Genomic DNA, 17,379 nt, shown 5'->3' with positions numbered 1-17,379 from the left:
GAACGTTTGATTTGGATGTAATCAAGTTTCATTTACATATTGTCTGGAGCAAAGCCAAAAAATCTGACTGTGTGCTCCTTATTCCATTTTGACTGGGCCCTTGATTTTGTGTTCTTTACACCAGGATGGCCGAGAGGTTAAGGCGTTGGACTTAAGATCCAATGGACAAATGTCCTCGTGGGTTCGAACCCCACTCCTGGTAGAAGTTTGTCTTTGATTTGCATTTTGTCAATTGTCCTTCCACTCATTGGAAATTTGTTTGGATCAAAGTTGAAAGAATTCACTTTGTTTCCCATATTCCGACTTGACTCAGCAAGTGTTTATAAATTAAAAACACAAAAGATGGCTGAGTGGTTAGGGTGTTAGAGTCATTATCAACTTAATTGTTATACTTTTTGCTTCGAAACCCCATTCTTGTATTAAGTTTGATTTGGATGTCAACAAGTCTCGTTTAGATATTGTCTGGCTCAAAGCCAAAATAACTGACTGTGTGCACCTCATTCCAATTTCACTGGGATCTTGATCGTCATTTTATTTACACCAGGATGGCTGAGTGGTTTTGACGTTGGAATAAAAATCCAATGAACAGTATGTTCTCTTCGGTACCAACCCCATTCCTGGGAAAAGTTTACTTTGGATGTAAACAGACCTCCTTTCACTCGTTTACATTTAGCGTGGATCAAATCTGAAAGAAATGACTATGACAAGTTCTTCCATTTTGACACAGCTCTTGTTAATCTTTTAGAAACACCTGGATGGCAGTGTGTTAAAGGCGTTAGACTCATGATCGAAATAAAAAAATAATTGTTGGTAAGAAACCTACATCTGGCAGAACATTTGATTTGGATGTAGTCAAGTTTTATTTACATATTGTCTGGATCAAAGCCAAAAGATCTGACTGTGTGCTCCTTATTCCATTTTGACTGGGCCCTTGATTATGTGCTCTTTACACCAGGATGGCCGAGAGGTTAAGGCGTTGTACTCAAGATCTAATGGACATATGTCCTCGTGGGTTCGATCCCCACTCCTGGTAGAAGTTCGTCTTTGATTTGAACGTTATCAATTTACCTTTCACTCATTCGAAATTTGTTTGAATCAAAGCTGAAAAAATTGACTTTGTTTCCCATATTCTGACTTGACTCAGCAAGTGTTTATCCTTTAAAAACACAAAAGATGGCTGAGTTGTTAAGGTGTTAGAGTCATTATCAACTCAATTGTTCTTCTTCTTGCTTCGAAACCCTTTTCTTGTATTAAGTTTGATTTGGATGTCAACAAGTCTCGTTTAGATATTGTCTGGCTCAAAGCCAAAAAAACTGACTGTGTGCTCCTCATTCCAATTTCACTGGTCTCTTGATCGTACTCTATTTACACCAGGATGGCTGAGTGGTTTAGACATTGGAATTAAAGTCCAATGAACAGTATGTTCTTGTGGGTACCAACCCCATTCCTGGAAAAAGTTTACTTTGGATGTAATCAACCCTCCTTTCACTCTTTTACATTTAGCGTGGATCGAATCTGAAAGAAATGACAATGAAAAGTTCTTCCATTTTGACTCAGCTCTTGTTAATCTTTTAGAAACACCTGGATGGCAGTGTGGTTAAGGCGTTAGACTCATGATCGAAATTAAAATGTTCTTGTTGGTTCGAAATCTACATCTGGTAGAACGTTTGATTTGGATGTAATCAAGTTTCATTTACATATTGTCTGGATCAAAGCCAAAAAATCTGACTGTGTGCTCCTTATTCCATTTTGACTGGGCCCTTGATTTTGTGTTCTTTACACCAGGATGGCCGAGAGGTTAAGGCGTTGGACTTAAGATCCAATGGACATATGTCCTCGTGGTTTCGAACCCCACTCCTGGTAGAAGTTTGTCTTTGATTTGGATTTTGTCAATTGTCCTTCCACTCATTGGAAATTTGTTTGGATCAAAGCTGAAAGAATTCACTTTGTTTCCCATATTCCGACTTCACTCAGCAAGTGTTTATAAATTTTAAACACACAAAAGATGGCTGAGTGGTTAGGGTGTTAGAGTCATTATCAACTTAATTGTTATTCTTTTTGCTTCGAAACCCCATTCTTGTATTAAGTTTGATTTGGATGTCAACAAGTCTCCTTTAGATATTGTCTGGCTCAATGTCAAAATAACTGACTGTGTGCTCCTCATTCCAATTTCACTGGGATCTTGATCGTACTTTATTTACACCAGGATGACTGAGTGGTTTTGACGTTGGAATAAAAATCCAATGAACAGTATGTTCTCATGGGTACAAACCCCATTCCTCGAAAAAGTTTACTTTAGATATAATCAACCCTCCTTTCACTCATTTACGTTTAGCGGGGATCAAATCTGAAAGAAATGACTATGACAAGTTCTTCCATTTTGACTCAGCTCTTGTTAATCTTTTAGAAACACCTGGATGGCAGTGTGTTAAAGGCATTAGAATCATGATCGAAATAAAAATGTTCTTGTTGGTAAGAAACCTACATCTGGTAGAACGTTTGATTTGGATGTAGTCAAGTTTTATTTACATATTGTCTGGATCAAAGCCAAAAGATCTGACTGTGTGCTCCTTATTCCATTTTGACTGGGCCCTTGATTATGTGCTCTTTACACCAGGATGGCCGAGAGGTTAAGGCGTTGGACTCAAGATCTAATGGACATATGTCCTCGTGGGTTCGATCCCCACTCCTGGTAGAAGTTCATCTTTGATTTGAACGTTATCAATTTACCTTTCACTCATTGGAAATTTGTTTGAATCAAAGCTGAAAAAATTGAATTTGTTTCCCATATTCTGACTTGACTCAGCAAGTGTTTATCCTTTAAAAACACAAAAGATGGCTGAGCGTTTAGGGTGTTAGAGTCATTATCAACTTAATTGTTCTTCTTCTTGCTTCGAAACCCTATTCTTGTATTAAGTTTGATTTGGATGTCAACAAGTCTCGTTTAGATATTGTCTGGCTCAAAGCCAAAAAAACTGACTGTGTGCTCCTCATTCCAATTTCACTGGTCTCTTGATCGTACTCTATTTACACCAGGATGGCTGAGTGGTTTAGACATTGGAATTAAAGTCCAATGAACAGTATGTTCTTGTGGGTACCAACCCCATTCCTGGAAAAAGTTTACTTTGGATGTAATCAACCCTCCTTTCACTCTTTTACATTTAGCGTGGATCGAATCTGAAAGAAATGACAATGAAAAGTTCTTCCATTTTGACTCAGCTCTTGTTAATCTTTTAGAAACACCTGGATGGCAGTGTGGTTAAGGCGTTAGACTCATGATCGAAATTAAAATGTTCTTGTTGGTTCGAAATCTACATCTGGTAGAACGTTTGATTTGGATGTAATCAAGTTTCATTTACATATTGTCTGGATCAAAGCCAAAAAATCTGACTGTGTGCTCCTTATTCCATTTTGACTGGGCCCTTGATTTTGAGTTCTTTACACCAGGATGGCCGAGAGGTTAAGGCGTTGGACTTAAGATCCAATGGACAAATGTCCTCGTGGGTTCGAACCCCACTCCTGGTAGAAGTTTGTCTTTGATTTGGATTTTGTCAATTGTCCTTCCACTCATTGGAAATTTGTTTGGATCAAAGCTGAAAGAATTCACTTTGTTTCCCATATTCCGACTTCACTCAGCAAGTGTTTATAAATTTTAAACACACAAAAGATGGCTGAGTGGTTAGGGTGTTAGAGTCATTATCAACTTAATTGTTATTCTTTTTGCTTCGAAACCCCATTCTTGTATTAAGTTTGATTTGGATGTCAACAAGTCTCCTTTAGATATTGTCTGGCTCAATGTCAAAATAACTGACTGTGTGCTCCTCATTCCAATTTCACTGGGATCTTGATCGTACTTTATTTACACCAGGATGACTGAGTGGTTTTGACGTTGGAATAAAAATCCAATGAACAGTATGTTCTCATGGGTTCAAACCCCATTCCTCGAAAAAGTTTACTTTAGATATAATCAACCCTCCTTTCACTCATTTACGTTTAGCGGGGATCAAATCTGAAAGAAATGACTATGACAAGTTCTTCCATTTTGACTCAGCTCTTGTTAATCTTTTAGAAACACCTGGATGGCAGTGTGTTAAAGGCATTAGAATCATGATCGAAATAAAAATGTTCTTGTTGGTAAGAAACCTACATCTGGTAGAACGTTTGATTTGGATGTAGTCAAGTTTTATTTACATATTGTCTGGATCAAAGCCAAAAGATCTGACTGTGTGCTCCTTATTCCATTTTGACTGGGCCCTTGATTATGTGCTCTTTACACCAGGATGGCCGAGAGGTTAAGGCGTTGCACTCAAGATCTAATGGACATATGTCCTCGTGGGTTCGATCCCCACTCCTGGTAGAAGTTCATCTTTGATTTGAACGTTATCAATTTACCTTTCACTCATTGGAAATTTGTTTGAATCAAAGCTGAAAAAATTGACTTTGTTTCCCATATTCTGACTTGACTCAGCAAGTGTTTATCCTTTAAAAACACAAAAGATGGCTGAGCGTTTAGGGTGTTAGAGTCATTATCAACTCAATTGTTCTTCTTCTTGCTTCGAAACCCTATTCTTGTATTATGTTTGATTTGGATGTCAACAAGTCTCGTTTAGATATTGTCTGGCTCAAAGCCAAAAAAACTGACTGTGTGCTCCTCATTCCAATTTCACTGGTCTCTTGATCGTACTCTATTTACACCAGGATGGCTGAGTGGTTTAGACATTGGAATTAAAGTCCAATGAACAGTATGTTCTTGTGGGTACCAACCCCATTCCTGGAAAAAGTTTACTTTGGATGTAATCAACCCTCCTTTCACTCTTTTACATTTAGCGTGGATCGAATCTGAAAGAAATGACAATGAAAAGTTCTTCCATTTTGACTCAGCTCTTGTTAATCTTTTAGAAACACCTGGATGGCAGTGTGGTTAAGGCGTTAGACTCATGATCGAAATTAAAATGTTCTTGTTGGTTCGAAATCTACATCTGGTAGAACGTTTGATTTGGATGTAATCAAGTTTCATTTACATATTGTCTGGAGCAAAGCCAAAAAATCTGACTGTGTGCTCCTTATTCCATTTTGACTGGGCCCTTGATTTTGTGTCCTTTACACCAGGATGGCCGAGAGGTTAAGGCGTTGGACTTAAGATCCAATGGACAAATGTCCTCATGGGTTCGAACCCCACTCCTGGTAGAAGTTTGTCTTTGATTTGCATTTTGTCAATTGTCCTTCCACTCATTGGAAATTTGTTTGGATCAAAGTTGAAAGAATTCACTTTGTTTCCCATATTCCGACTTGACTCAGCAAGTGTTTATAAATTAAAAACACAAAAGATGGCTGAGTGGTTAGGGTGTTAGAGTCATTATCAACTTAATTGTTATACTTTTTGCTTCGAAACCCCATTCTTGTATTAAGTTTGATTTGGATGTCAACAAGTCTCGTTTAGATATTGTCTGGCTCAAAGCCAAAATAACTGACTGTGTGCACCTCATTCCAATTTCACAGGGATCTTGATCGTATTTTATTTACACCAGGATGGCTGAGTGGTTTAGACATTGGAATTAAAGTCCAATGAACAGTATGTTCTTGTGGGTACCAACCCCATTCCTGGAAAAAGTTTACTTTGGATGTAATCAACCCTCCTTTCACTCTTTTACATTTAGCGTGGATCGAATCTGAAAGAAATGACAATGAAAAGTTCTTCCATTTTGACTCAGCTCTTGTTAATCTTTTAGAAACACCTGGATGGCAGTGTGTTTAAGGCGTTAGACTCATGATCAAAATTAAAATGTTCTTGTTCGTTCGAAATCTACATCTGGTAGAACGTTTGATTTGGATGTAATCAAGTTTCATTTACATATTGTCTGGATCAAAGGCAAAAAATCTGACTGTGTGCTCCTTATTCCATTTTGACTGGGCCCTTGATGTTGTGTTCTTTACACCAGGATGGCCGAGAGGTTAAGCCGTTGGACTTAAGATCCAATGGACATATGTCCTCGTTGGTTCGAACCCCACTCCTGGTAGAAGTTAGTCTTTGATTTGGATTTTGTCAATTGTCCTTCCACTCATTGGAAATTTGTTTGGATCAAAGCTGAAAGAATTGACTTTGTTTCCCATATTCCGACTTGACTCAGCAAGTGTTTATCCTTTAAAAACACAAAAAATGGCTGAGTGGTTAAGGTGTTAGAGTCATTATCAACTCAATTGATGTTCTTCTTGCTTCGAAACCCCATTCTTGTATTAAGTTTGATTTGGATGTCAACAAGTCTCGTTTAGATATTGTCTGGCTCAAAGCCAAAAAAACTGACTGTGTGCTCCTCATTCCAATTTCACTGGGATCTTGATCGTACTTTATTTACACCAGGATGGCTGAGTGGTTTTGACGTTGGAATAAAAATCCAATGAACAGTATGTTCTCATGGGTACCAACCCCATTCCTGGAATAAGTTGACTTTGGATGTAAACAGCCCTCCTTTCACTCGTTTACATTTAGCGTGGATCAAATCTGAAAGAAATGACTATGACAAGTTCTTCCATTTTGACTCAGCTCTTGTTAATCTTTTAGAAACACCTGGATGGCAGTGTGTTAAAGGCGTTAGACTCATGATCGAAATAAAAAAATAATTGTTGGTAAGAAACCTACATCTGGCAGAACATTTGATTTGGATGTAGTCAAGTTTTATTTACATATTGTCTGGATCAAAGCCAAAAGATCTGACTGTGTGCTCCTTATTCCATTTTGACTGGGCCCTTGATTATGTGCTCTTTACACCAGGATGGCCGAGAGGTTAAGGCGTTGGACTCAAGATCTAATGGACATATGTCCTCGTGGGTTCGATCCCCACTCCTGGTAGAAGTTCGTCTTTGATTTGAACGTTATCAATTTACCTTTCACTCATTCGAAATTTGTTTGAATCAAAGCTGAAAAAATTGACTTTGTTTCCCATATTCTGACTTGACTCAGCAAGTGTTTATCCTTTAAAAACACAAAAGATGGCTGAGTTGTTAAGGTGTTAGAGTCATTATCAACTCAATTGTTCTTCTTCTTGCTTCGAAACCCTATTCTTGTATTAAGTTTGATTTGGATGTCAACAAGTCTCGTTTAGATATTGTCTGGCTCAAAGCCAAAAAAACTGACTGTGTGCTCCTCATTCCAATTTCACTGGTCTCTTGATCGTACTCTATTTACACCAGGATGGCTGAGTGGTTTAGACATTGGAATTAAAGTCCAATGAACAGTATGTTCTTGTGGGTACCAACCCCATTCCTGGAAAAAGTTTACTTTGGATGTAATCAACCCTCCTTTCACTCTTTTACATTTAGCGTGGATCGAATCTGAAAGAAATGACAATGAAAAGTTCTTCCATTTTGACTCAGCTCTTGTTAATCTTTTAGAAACACCTGGATGGCAGTGTGGTTAAGGCGTTAGACTCATGATCGAAATTAAAATGTTCTTGTTGGTTCGAAATCTACATCTGGTAGAACGTTTGATTTGGATGTAATCAAGTTTCATTTACATATTGTCTGGATCAAAGCCAAAAAATCTGACTGTGTGCTCCTTATTCCATTTTGACTGGGCCCTTGATTTTGTGTTCTTTACACCAGGATGGCCGAGAGGTTAAGGCGTTGGACTTAAGATCCAATGGACATATGTCCTCGTGGGTTCGAACCCCACTCCTGGTAGAAGTTTGTCTTTGATTTGGATTTTGTCAATTGTCCTTCCACTCATTGGAAATTTGTTTGGATCAAAGCTGAAAGAATTCACTTTGTTTCCCATATTCCGACTTCACTCAGCAAGTGTTTATAAATTTTAAACACACAAAAGATGGCTGAGTGGTTAGGGTGTTAGAGTCATTATCAACTTAATTGTTATTCTTTTTGCTTCGAAACCCCATTCTTGTATTAAGTTTGATTTGGATGTCAACAAGTCTCCTTTAGATATTGTCTGGCTCAATGTCAAAATAACTGACTGTGTGCTCCTCATTCCAATTTCACTGGGATCTTGATCGTACTTTATTTACACCAGGATGACTGAGTGGTTTTGACGTTGGAATAAAAATCCAATGAACAGTATGTTCTCATGGGTACAAACCCCATTCCTCGAAAAAGTTTACTTTAGATATAATCAACCCTCCTTTCACTCATTTACGTTTAGCGGGGATCAAATCTGAAAGAAATGACTATGACAAGTTCTTCCATTTTGACTCAGCTCTTGTTAATCTTTTAGAAACACCTGGATGGCAGTGTGTTAAAGGCATTAGAATCATGATCGAAATAAAAATGTTCTTGTTGGTAAGAAACCTACATCTGGTAGAACGTTTGATTTGGATGTAGTCAAGTTTTATTTACATATTGTCTGGATCAAAGCCAAAAGATCTGACTGTGTGCTCCTTATTCCATTTTGACTGGGCCCTTGATTATGTGCTCTTTACACCAGGATGGCCGAGAGGTTAAGGCGTTGGACTCAAGATCTAATGGACATATGTCCTCGTGGGTTCGATCCCCACTCCTGGTAGAAGTTGTATTTGATTTGGATGTTATCAATTGACCTTTCACTCATTGGAAATTTGTTTGGATCAAAGCTGAAAGAATTGACTTTGTCTCCCATATTCTGACTTGACTCAGCAAGTGTTTATCCTTTAAAAACACGAAAGATGGCTGAGCGTTTAGGGTGTTAGAGTCATTATCAACTTAATCGTTCTTCTTCTTGCTTCAAAACCCTATTCTTGTATTAAGTTTGATTTGGATGTCAACAAGTCTCGTTTAGATATTGTCTGGCTCAAAGCCAAAAAAACTGACTGTGTGCTCCTCATTCCAATTTCACTGGTCTCTTGATCGTACTCTATTTACACCAGGATGGCTGAGTGGTTTAGACATTGGAATTAAAGTCCAATGAACAGTATGTTCTTGTGGGTACCAACCCCATTCCTGGAAAAAGTTTACTTTGGATGTAATCAACCCTCCTTTCACTCTTTTACATTTAGCGTGGATCGAATCTGAAAGAAATGACAATGAAAAGTTCTTCCATTTTGACTCAGCTCTTGTTAATCTTTTAGAAACACCTGGATGGCAGTGTGGTTAAGGCGTTAGACTCATGATCGAAATTAAAATGTTCTTGTTGGTTCGAAATCTACATCTGGTAGAACGTTTGATTTGGATGTAATCAAGTTTCATTTACATATTGTCTGGATCAAAGCCAAAAAATCTGCCTGTGTGCTCCTTATTCCATTTTGACTGGGCCCTTGATTTTGTGTTCTTTACACCAGGATGGCCGAGAGGTTAAGGCGTTGGACTTAAGATCCAATGGACATATGTCCTCGTGGGTTCGAACCCCACTCCTGGTAGAAGTTCGTCTTTGATTTGGATTTTGTCAATTGTCCTTCCACTCATTGGAAATTTGTTTGGATCAAAGCTGAAAGAATTCACTTTGTTTCCCATATTCCGACTTCACTCAGCAAGTGTTTATAAATTTTAAACACACAAAAGATGGCTGAGTGGTTAGGGTGTTAGAGTCATTATCAACTTAATTGTTATTCTTTTTGCTTCGAAACCCCATTCTTGTATTAAGTTTGATTTGGATGTCAACAAGTCTCGTTTAGATATTGTCTGGCTCAATGTCAAAATAACTGACTGTGTGCTCCTCATTCCAATTTCACTGGGATCTTGATCGTACTTTATTTACACCAGGATGACTGAGTGGTTTTGACGTTGGAATAATAATCCAATGAACAGTATGTTCTCATGGGTACAAACCCCATTCCTCGAAAAAGTTTACTTTAGATATAATCAACCCTCCTTTCACTCATTTACGTTTAGCGGGGATCAAATCTGAAAGAAATGACTATGACAAGTTCTTCCATTTTGACTCAGCTCTTGTTAATCTTTTAGAAACACCTGGATGGCAGTGTGTTAAAGGCATTAGAATCATGATCGAAATAAAAATGTTCTTGTTGGTAAGAAACCTACATCTGGTAGAACGTTTGATTTGGATGTAGTCAAGTTTTATTTACATATTGTCTGGATCAAAGCCAAAAGATCTGACTGTGTGCTCCTTATTCCATTTTGACTGGGCCCTTGATTATGTGCTCTTTACACCAGGATGGCCGAGAGGTTAAGGCGTTGGACTCAAGATCTAATGGACATATGTCCTCGTGGGTTCGATCCCCACTCCTGGTAGAAGTTCATCTTTGATTTGAACGTTATCAATTTACCTTTCACTCATTGGAAATTTTTTTGAATCAAAGCTGAAAAAATTGACTTTGTTTCCCATATTCTGACTTGACTCAGCAAGTGTTTATCCTTTAAAAACACAAAAGATGGCTGAGCGTTTAGGGTGTTAGAGTCATTATCAACTTAATTGTTCTTCTTCTTGCTCCGAAACCCTATTCTTGTATTAGGTTTGATTTGGATGTCAACAAGTCTCGTTTAGATATTGTCTGGCTCAATGCCAAAAAAACTGACTGTGTGCTCCTCATTCCAATTTCACTGGGATCTTGATCGTACTTTATTTACACCAGGATGGCTGAGTGGTTTTGACGTTGGAATAAAAATCCAATGAACAGTATGTTCTCATGGGTACCAACCCCATTCCTGGAAAAAGTTTACTTTAGATGTAATCAACCCTCCTTTCACTCATTTACATTTAGCGGGGATCGAATCTGAAAGAAATGACTATGACAAGTTCTTCCATTTTGACTCAGCTCTTGTTAATCTTTAGAAACACCTGGATGGCAGTGTGTTAAAGGTGTTAGACTCATGATTGAAATGAAAATGTTCTTGTTGGTTCGAGACCTACATCTGGTAGAACGTTTGATTTGGATGTAATCAAGTTTCATTTACATATTGTCTGGATCAAAGCCAAAAGACCTGACTGTGTCCTCCTTATTTCATTTTGACTGGGCTCTTGATTTTGTGTTCTTTACACCAAGATGGCCGAGAAGTTAAGGCGTTGGACTCAAGATCTAGTGGTCATATGTCCTCGTGGGTTTGAACCCCATTTCTGGGAGAAGTTTGTCTTTGATTTGGATGTTATCAATTGACCTTTCACTCATTGGAAATTTGTTTGGATCAAAGCTGAAAGAATTGACGTTGTTTCCCATATTCCGACTTGACTCAGCAAGTGTTTATCCACTAAAAACACAAAAAATGGCTGAGTGGTTAGGGTGTTAGAGTCATTATCAACTTAATTGTTATTCTTTTTGCTTCGAAACCCCATTCTTGTATTAAGTTTGATTTGGATGTCAACAAGTCTCGTTTAGATATTGTCTGGCTCAATGCCAAAAAAACTGACTGTGTGCTCCTCATTCCAATTTCACTGGGATCTTGATCGTACTTTATTTACACCAGGATGGCTGAGTGGTTTTGACGTTGGAATAAAAATCCAATGAACAGTATGTTCTCATGGGTACCAACCCCATTCCTGGAAAAAGTTTACTTTAGATGTAGTCAACCCTCCTTTCACTCATTTACATTTAGCGGGGATCGAATCTGAAAGAAATGACAATGAAAAGTTCTTCCATTTTGACTCAGCTCTTGTTAATCTTTTAGAAACACCTGGATGGCAGTGTGTTTAAGGCGTTAGACTCATGATTGAAATGAAAATGTTCTTGTTGGTAAGAAACCTACATCTGGTAGAACGTTTGATTTGGATGTAGTCAAGTTTTATTTACATATTGTCTGGATCAAAGCCAAAAGATCTGACTGTGTGCTCCTTATTCCATTTTGACTGGGCCCTTGATTTTGTACTCTTTACACCAGGATGGCGGAGAGGTTAAGGCGTTAGACTCAAGATCTAATGGACATATGTCCTCGTGGGTTCGATCCCCACTCCTGGTAGCAGTTTGTCTTTGATTTGGATGTTATTAATTGACCTTTCACTCAGTGGAAATTTGTTTGGATCAAAGCTGAAAGAATTCACTTTGTTTCCCATATTCCGACTTGACTCAGCAAGTGTTTATCCTTTAAAAACACAAAAGATGGCTGAGTGGTTAAGGTGTTAGAGTCATTATCAACTCAATTGTTGTTCTTCTTGCTTCGAAACCCCATTCTTGTATTAAGTTTGATTTGGATGTCAACAAGTCTCGTTTAGATATTGTCTGGCTCAAAGCCAAAAAAACTGACTCTGTGCTCCTCATTCCAATTTCACTGAGCTCTTGATCGTATTCTATTTACACCAGGATGGCTGAGTGGTTTAGACATTGGAATTAAAGTCCAATGAACAGTATGTTCTTGTGGGTACCAACCCCATTCCTGGAAAAAGTTTACTTTGGATGTAATCAACCCTCCTTTCACTCTTTTACATTTAGCGTGGATCGAATCTGAAAGAAATGACAATGAAAAGTTCTTCCATTTTGACTCAGCTCTTGTTAATCTTTTAGAAACACCTGGATGGCAGTGTGTTTAAGGCGTTAGACTCATGATTGAAATGAAAATGTTCTTGTTGGTTCGAGACCTACATCTGGTAGAACGTTTGATTTGGATGTAATCAAGTTTCATTTACATATTGTCTGGATCAAAGCCAAAAGACCTGACTGTGTCCTCCTTATTTCATTTTGACTGGGCTCTTGATTTTGTGTTCTTCACACCAGGATGGCCGAGAAGTTAAGGCGTTGGACTCAAGATCTAGTGGTCATATGTCCTCGTGGGTTCGAACCCCATTTCTGGTAGAAGTTTGTCTTTGATTTGGATGTTATCAATTGACCTTTCACTCATTGGAAATTTGTTTGGATCAAAGCTGAAAGAATTGACGTTGTTTCCCATATTCCGACTTGACTCAGCAAGTGTTTATCCACTAAAAACACAAAAAATGGCTGAGTGGTTAGGGTGTTAGAGTCATTATCAACTTAATTGTTATTCTTTTTGCTTCGAAACCCCATTCTTGTATTAAGTTTGATTTGGATGTCAACAAGTCTCGTTTAGATATTGTCTGGCTCAATGCCAAAAAAACTGACTGTGTGCTCCTCATTCCAATTTCACTGGGATCTTGATCGTACTTTATTTACACCAGGATGGCTGAGTGGTTTTGACGTTGGAATAAAAATCCAATGAACAGTATGTTCTCATGGGTACCAACCCCATTCCTGGAAAAAGTTTACTTTAGATGTAGTCAACCCTCCTTTCACTCATTTACATTTAGCGGGGATCGAATCTGAAAGAAATGACTATGACAAGTTCTTCCATTTTGACTCAGCTCTTGTTAATCTTTTAGAAACACCTGGATGGCAGTGTGTTAAAGGCATTAGAATCATGATCGAAATAAAAATGTTCTTGTTGGTAAGAAACCTACATCTGGTAGAACGTTTGATTTGGATGTAGTCAAGTTTTATTTACATATTGTCTGGATCAAAGCCAAAAGATCTGACTGTGTGCTCCTTATTCCATTTTGACTGGGCCCTTGATTATGTGCTCTTTACACCAGGATGGCCGAGAGGTTAAGGCGTTGGACTCAAGATCTAATGGACATATGTCCTCGTGGGTTCGATCCCCACTCCTGGTAGCAGTTTGTCTTTGATTTGGATGTTATTAATTGACCTTTCACTCAGTGGAAATTTGTTTGGATCAAAGCTGAAAGAATTCACTTTGTTTCCCATATTCCGACTTGACTCAGCAAGTGTTTATCCTTTAAAAACACAAAAGATGGCTGAGTGGTTAAGGTGTTAGAGTCATTATCAACTCAATTGTTGTTCTTCTTGCTTCGAAACCCCATTCTTGTATTAAGTTTGATTTGGATGTCAACAAGTCTCGTTTAGATATTGTCTGGCTCAAAGCCAAAAAAACTGACTCTGTGCTCCTCATTCCAATTTCACTGAGCTCTTGATCGTATTCTATTTACACCAGGATGGCTGAGTGGTTTAGACATTGGAATTAAAGTCCAATGAACAGTATGTTCTTGTGGGTACCAACCCCATTCCTGGAAAAAGTTTACTTTGGATGTAATCAACCCTCCTTTCACTCTTTTACATTTAGCGTGGATCGAATCTGAAAGAAATGACAATGAAAAGTTCTTCCATTTTGACTCAGCTCTTGTTAATCTTTTAGAAACACCTGGATGGCAGTGTGTTTAAGGCGTTAGACTCATGATTGAAATGAAAATGTTCTTGTTGGTTCGAGACCTACATCTGGTAGAACGTTTGATTTGGATGTAATCAAGTTTCATTTACATATTGTCTGGATCAAAGCCAAAAGACCTGACTGTGTCCTCCTTATTTCATTTTGACTGGGCTCTTGATTTTGTGTTCTTCACACCAGGATGGCCGAGAAGTTAAGGCGTTGGACTCAAGATCTAGTGGTCATATGTCCTCGTGGGTTCGAACCCCATTTCTGGTAGAAGTTTGTCTTTGATTTGGATGTTATCAATTGACCTTTCACTCATTGGAAATTTGTTTGGATCAAAGCTGAAAGAATTGACGTTGTTTCCCATATTCCGACTTGACTCAGCAAGTGTTTATCCACTAAAAACACAAAAAATGGCTGAGTGGTTAGGGTGTTAGAGTCATTATCAACTTAATTGTTATTCTTTTTGCTTCGAAACCCCATTCTTGTATTAAGTTTGATTTGGATGTCAACAAGTCTCGTTTAGATATTGTCTGGCTCAATGCCAAAAAAACTGACTGTGTGCTCCTCATTCCAATTTCACTGGGATCTTGATCGTACTTTATTTACACCAGGATGGCTGAGTGGTTTTGACGTTGGAATAAAAATCCAATGAACAGTATGTTCTCATGGGTACCAACCCCATTCCTGGAAAAAGTTTACTTTAGATGTAGTCAACCCTCCTTTCACTCATTTACATTTAGCGGGGATCGAATCTGAAAGAAATGACTATGACAAGTTCTTCCATTTTGACTCAGCTCTTGTTAATCTTTTAGAAACACCTGGATGGCAGTGTGTTAAAGGCATTAGAATCATGATCGAAATAAAAATGTTCTTGTTGGTAAGAAACCTACATCTGGTAGAACGTTTGATTTGGATGTAGTCAAGTTTTATTTACATATTGTCTGGATCAAAGCCAAAAGATCTGACTGTGTGCTCCTTATTCCATTTTGACTGGGCCCTTGATTATGTGCTCTTTACACCAGGATGGCCGAGAGGTTAAGGCGTTGGACTCAAGATCTAATGGACATATGTCCTCGTGGGTTCGATCCCCACTCCTGGTAGAAGTTCATCTTTGATTTGAACGTTATCAATTTACCTTTCACTCATTGGAAATTTGTTTGAATCAAAGCTGAAAAAATTGACTTTGTTTCCCATATTCTGACTTGACTCAGCAAGTGTTTATCCTTTAAAAACACAAAAGATGGCTGAGCGTTTAGGGTGTTAGAGTCATTATCAACTTAATTGTTCTTCTTCTTGCTCCGAAACCCTATTCTTGTATTAGGTTTGATTTGGATGTCAACAAGTCTCGTTTAGATATTGTCTGGCTCAATGCCAAAAAAACTGACTGTGTGCTCCTCATTCCAATTTCACTGGGATCTTGATCGTACTTTATTTACACCAGGATGGCTGAGTGGTTTTGACGTTGGAATAAAAATCCAATGAACAGTATGTTCTCATGGGTACCAACCCCATTCCTGGAAAAAGTTTACTTTAGATGTAATCAACCCTCCTTTCACTCATTTACATTTAGCGGGGATCGAATCTGAAAGAAATGACTATGACAAGTTCTTCCATTTTGACTCAGCTCTTGTTAATCTTTAGAAACACCTGGATGGCAGTGTGTTAAAGGTGTTAGACTCATGATTGAAATGAAAATGTTCTTGTTGGTTCGAGACCTACATCTGGTAGAACGTTTGATTTGGATGTAATCAAGTTTCATTTACATATTGTCTGGATCAAAGCCAAAAGACCTGACTGTGTCCTCCTTATTTCATTTTGACTGGGCTCTTGATTTTGTGTTCTTTACACCAAGATGGCCGAGAAGTTAAGGCGTTGGACTCAAGATCTAGTGGTCATATGTCCTCGTGGGTTTGAACCCCATTTCTGGGAGAAGTTTGTCTTTGATTTGGATGTTATCAATTGACCTTTCACTCATTGGAAATTTGTTTGGATCAAAGCTGAAAGAATTGACGTTGTTTCCCATATTCCGACTTGACTCAGCAAGTGTTTATCCACTAAAAACACAAAAAATGGCTGAGTGGTTAGGGTGTTAGAGTCATTATCAACTTAATTGTTATTCTTTTTGCTTCGAAACCCCATTCTTGTATTAAGTTTGATTTGGATGTCAACAAGTCTCGTTTAGATATTGTCTGGCTCAATGCCAAAAAAACTGACTGTGTGCTCCTCATTCCAATTTCACTGGGATCTTGATCGTACTTTATTTACACCAGGATGGCTGAGTGGTTTTGACGTTGGAATAAAAATCCAATGAACAGTATGTTCTCATGGGTACCAACCCCATTCCTGGAAAAAGTTTACTTTAGATGTAGTCAACCCTCCTTTCACTCATTTACATTTAGCGGGGATCGAATCTGAAAGAAATGACAATGAAAAGTTCTTCCATTTTGACTCAGCTCTTGTTAATCTTTTAGAAACACCTGGATGGCAGTGTGTTTAAGGCGTTAGACTCATGATTGAAATGAAAATGTTCTTGTTGGTAAGAAACCTACATCTGGTAGAACGTTTGATTTGGATGTAGTCAAGTTTTATTTACATATTGTCTGGATCAAAGCCAAAAGATCTGACTGTGTGCTCCTTATTCCATTTTGACTGGGCCCTTGATTTTGTACTCTTTACACCAGGATGGCGGAGAGGTTAAGGCGTTAGACTCAAGATCTAATGGACATATGTCCTCGTGGGTTCGATCCCCACTCCTGGTAGCAGTTTGTCTTTGATTTGGATGTTATTAATTGACCTTTCACTCAGTGGAAATTTGTTTGGATCAAAGCTGAAAGAATTCACTTTGTTTCCCATATTCCGACTTGACTCAGCAAGTGTTTATCCTTTAAAAACACAAAAGATGGCTGAGTGGTTAAGGTGTTAGAGTCATTATCAACTCAATTGTTGTTCTTCTTGCTTCGAAACCCCATTCTTGTATTAAGTTTGATTTGGATGTCAACAAGTCTCGTTTAGATATTGTCTGGCTCAAAGCCAAAAAAACTGACTCTGTGCTCCTCATTCCAATTTCACTGAGCTCTTGATCGTATTCTATTTACACCAGGATGGCTGAGTGGTTTAGACATTGGAATTAAAGTCCAATGAACAGTATGTTCTTGTGGGTACCAACCCCATTCCTGGAAAAAGTTTACTTTGGATGTAATCAACCCTCCTTTCACTCTTTTACATTTAGCGTGGATCGAATCTGAAAGAAATGACAATGAAAAGTTCTTCCATTTTGACTCAGCTCTTGTTAATCTTTTAGAAACACCTGGATGGCAGTGTGTTTAAGGC

General features: G+C 38.2%; 17 non-coding genes across 17 annotated transcripts; all 17 read left to right on the top strand.

Annotated features, from left to right (window-relative positions):
• The first annotated feature begins 119 nt into the window (after positions 1–119).
• Positions 120–202, top strand: trnal-uaa (transfer RNA leucine (anticodon UAA)). The gene has a single exon. It is a non-coding gene; the product is annotated as a tRNA-Leu (tRNA).
• A 748-nt stretch (positions 203–950) lies between these two features.
• trnal-caa (transfer RNA leucine (anticodon CAA)) lies at positions 951–1,033 on the top strand. Its single transcript has one exon. It is a non-coding gene; the product is annotated as a tRNA-Leu (tRNA).
• Positions 1,034–1,780: 747 nt separating this feature from the next.
• Positions 1,781–1,863, top strand: trnal-uaa (transfer RNA leucine (anticodon UAA)). The gene has a single exon. It is a non-coding gene; the product is annotated as a tRNA-Leu (tRNA).
• A 749-nt stretch (positions 1,864–2,612) lies between these two features.
• trnal-caa (transfer RNA leucine (anticodon CAA)) lies at positions 2,613–2,695 on the top strand. The gene has a single exon. It is a non-coding gene; the product is annotated as a tRNA-Leu (tRNA).
• A 747-nt stretch (positions 2,696–3,442) lies between these two features.
• On the top strand, positions 3,443–3,525 carry trnal-uaa (transfer RNA leucine (anticodon UAA)). The gene has a single exon. It is a non-coding gene; the product is annotated as a tRNA-Leu (tRNA).
• A 749-nt stretch (positions 3,526–4,274) lies between these two features.
• trnal-caa (transfer RNA leucine (anticodon CAA)) lies at positions 4,275–4,357 on the top strand. The gene has a single exon. It is a non-coding gene; the product is annotated as a tRNA-Leu (tRNA).
• A 747-nt stretch (positions 4,358–5,104) lies between these two features.
• Positions 5,105–5,187, top strand: trnal-uaa (transfer RNA leucine (anticodon UAA)). Its single transcript has one exon. It is a non-coding gene; the product is annotated as a tRNA-Leu (tRNA).
• Positions 5,188–5,934: 747 nt separating this feature from the next.
• Positions 5,935–6,017, top strand: trnal-uaa (transfer RNA leucine (anticodon UAA)). The gene has a single exon. It is a non-coding gene; the product is annotated as a tRNA-Leu (tRNA).
• A 747-nt stretch (positions 6,018–6,764) lies between these two features.
• On the top strand, positions 6,765–6,847 carry trnal-caa (transfer RNA leucine (anticodon CAA)). Its single transcript has one exon. It is a non-coding gene; the product is annotated as a tRNA-Leu (tRNA).
• A 747-nt stretch (positions 6,848–7,594) lies between these two features.
• trnal-uaa (transfer RNA leucine (anticodon UAA)) lies at positions 7,595–7,677 on the top strand. The gene has a single exon. It is a non-coding gene; the product is annotated as a tRNA-Leu (tRNA).
• Positions 7,678–8,426: 749 nt separating this feature from the next.
• On the top strand, positions 8,427–8,509 carry trnal-caa (transfer RNA leucine (anticodon CAA)). The gene has a single exon. It is a non-coding gene; the product is annotated as a tRNA-Leu (tRNA).
• Positions 8,510–9,255: 746 nt separating this feature from the next.
• On the top strand, positions 9,256–9,338 carry trnal-uaa (transfer RNA leucine (anticodon UAA)). The gene has a single exon. It is a non-coding gene; the product is annotated as a tRNA-Leu (tRNA).
• A 749-nt stretch (positions 9,339–10,087) lies between these two features.
• Positions 10,088–10,170, top strand: trnal-caa (transfer RNA leucine (anticodon CAA)). Its single transcript has one exon. It is a non-coding gene; the product is annotated as a tRNA-Leu (tRNA).
• A 1,576-nt stretch (positions 10,171–11,746) lies between these two features.
• Positions 11,747–11,829, top strand: trnal-caa (transfer RNA leucine (anticodon CAA)). The gene has a single exon. It is a non-coding gene; the product is annotated as a tRNA-Leu (tRNA).
• A 1,577-nt stretch (positions 11,830–13,406) lies between these two features.
• On the top strand, positions 13,407–13,489 carry trnal-caa (transfer RNA leucine (anticodon CAA)). The gene has a single exon. It is a non-coding gene; the product is annotated as a tRNA-Leu (tRNA).
• A 1,577-nt stretch (positions 13,490–15,066) lies between these two features.
• trnal-caa (transfer RNA leucine (anticodon CAA)) lies at positions 15,067–15,149 on the top strand. The gene has a single exon. It is a non-coding gene; the product is annotated as a tRNA-Leu (tRNA).
• A 1,576-nt stretch (positions 15,150–16,725) lies between these two features.
• trnal-caa (transfer RNA leucine (anticodon CAA)) lies at positions 16,726–16,808 on the top strand. Its single transcript has one exon. It is a non-coding gene; the product is annotated as a tRNA-Leu (tRNA).
• The last annotated feature ends 571 nt before the right edge of the window (positions 16,809–17,379 follow it).

This window comes from Salmo salar, chromosome 27 (assembly GCF_965601325.2).
Source record: "Salmo salar chromosome 27, fSalSal1, whole genome shotgun sequence".
Lineage (NCBI taxonomy): Eukaryota > Metazoa > Chordata > Actinopteri > Salmoniformes > Salmonidae > Salmo > Salmo salar.
This window is presented reverse-complemented; position numbering and strand designations above follow the sequence as displayed.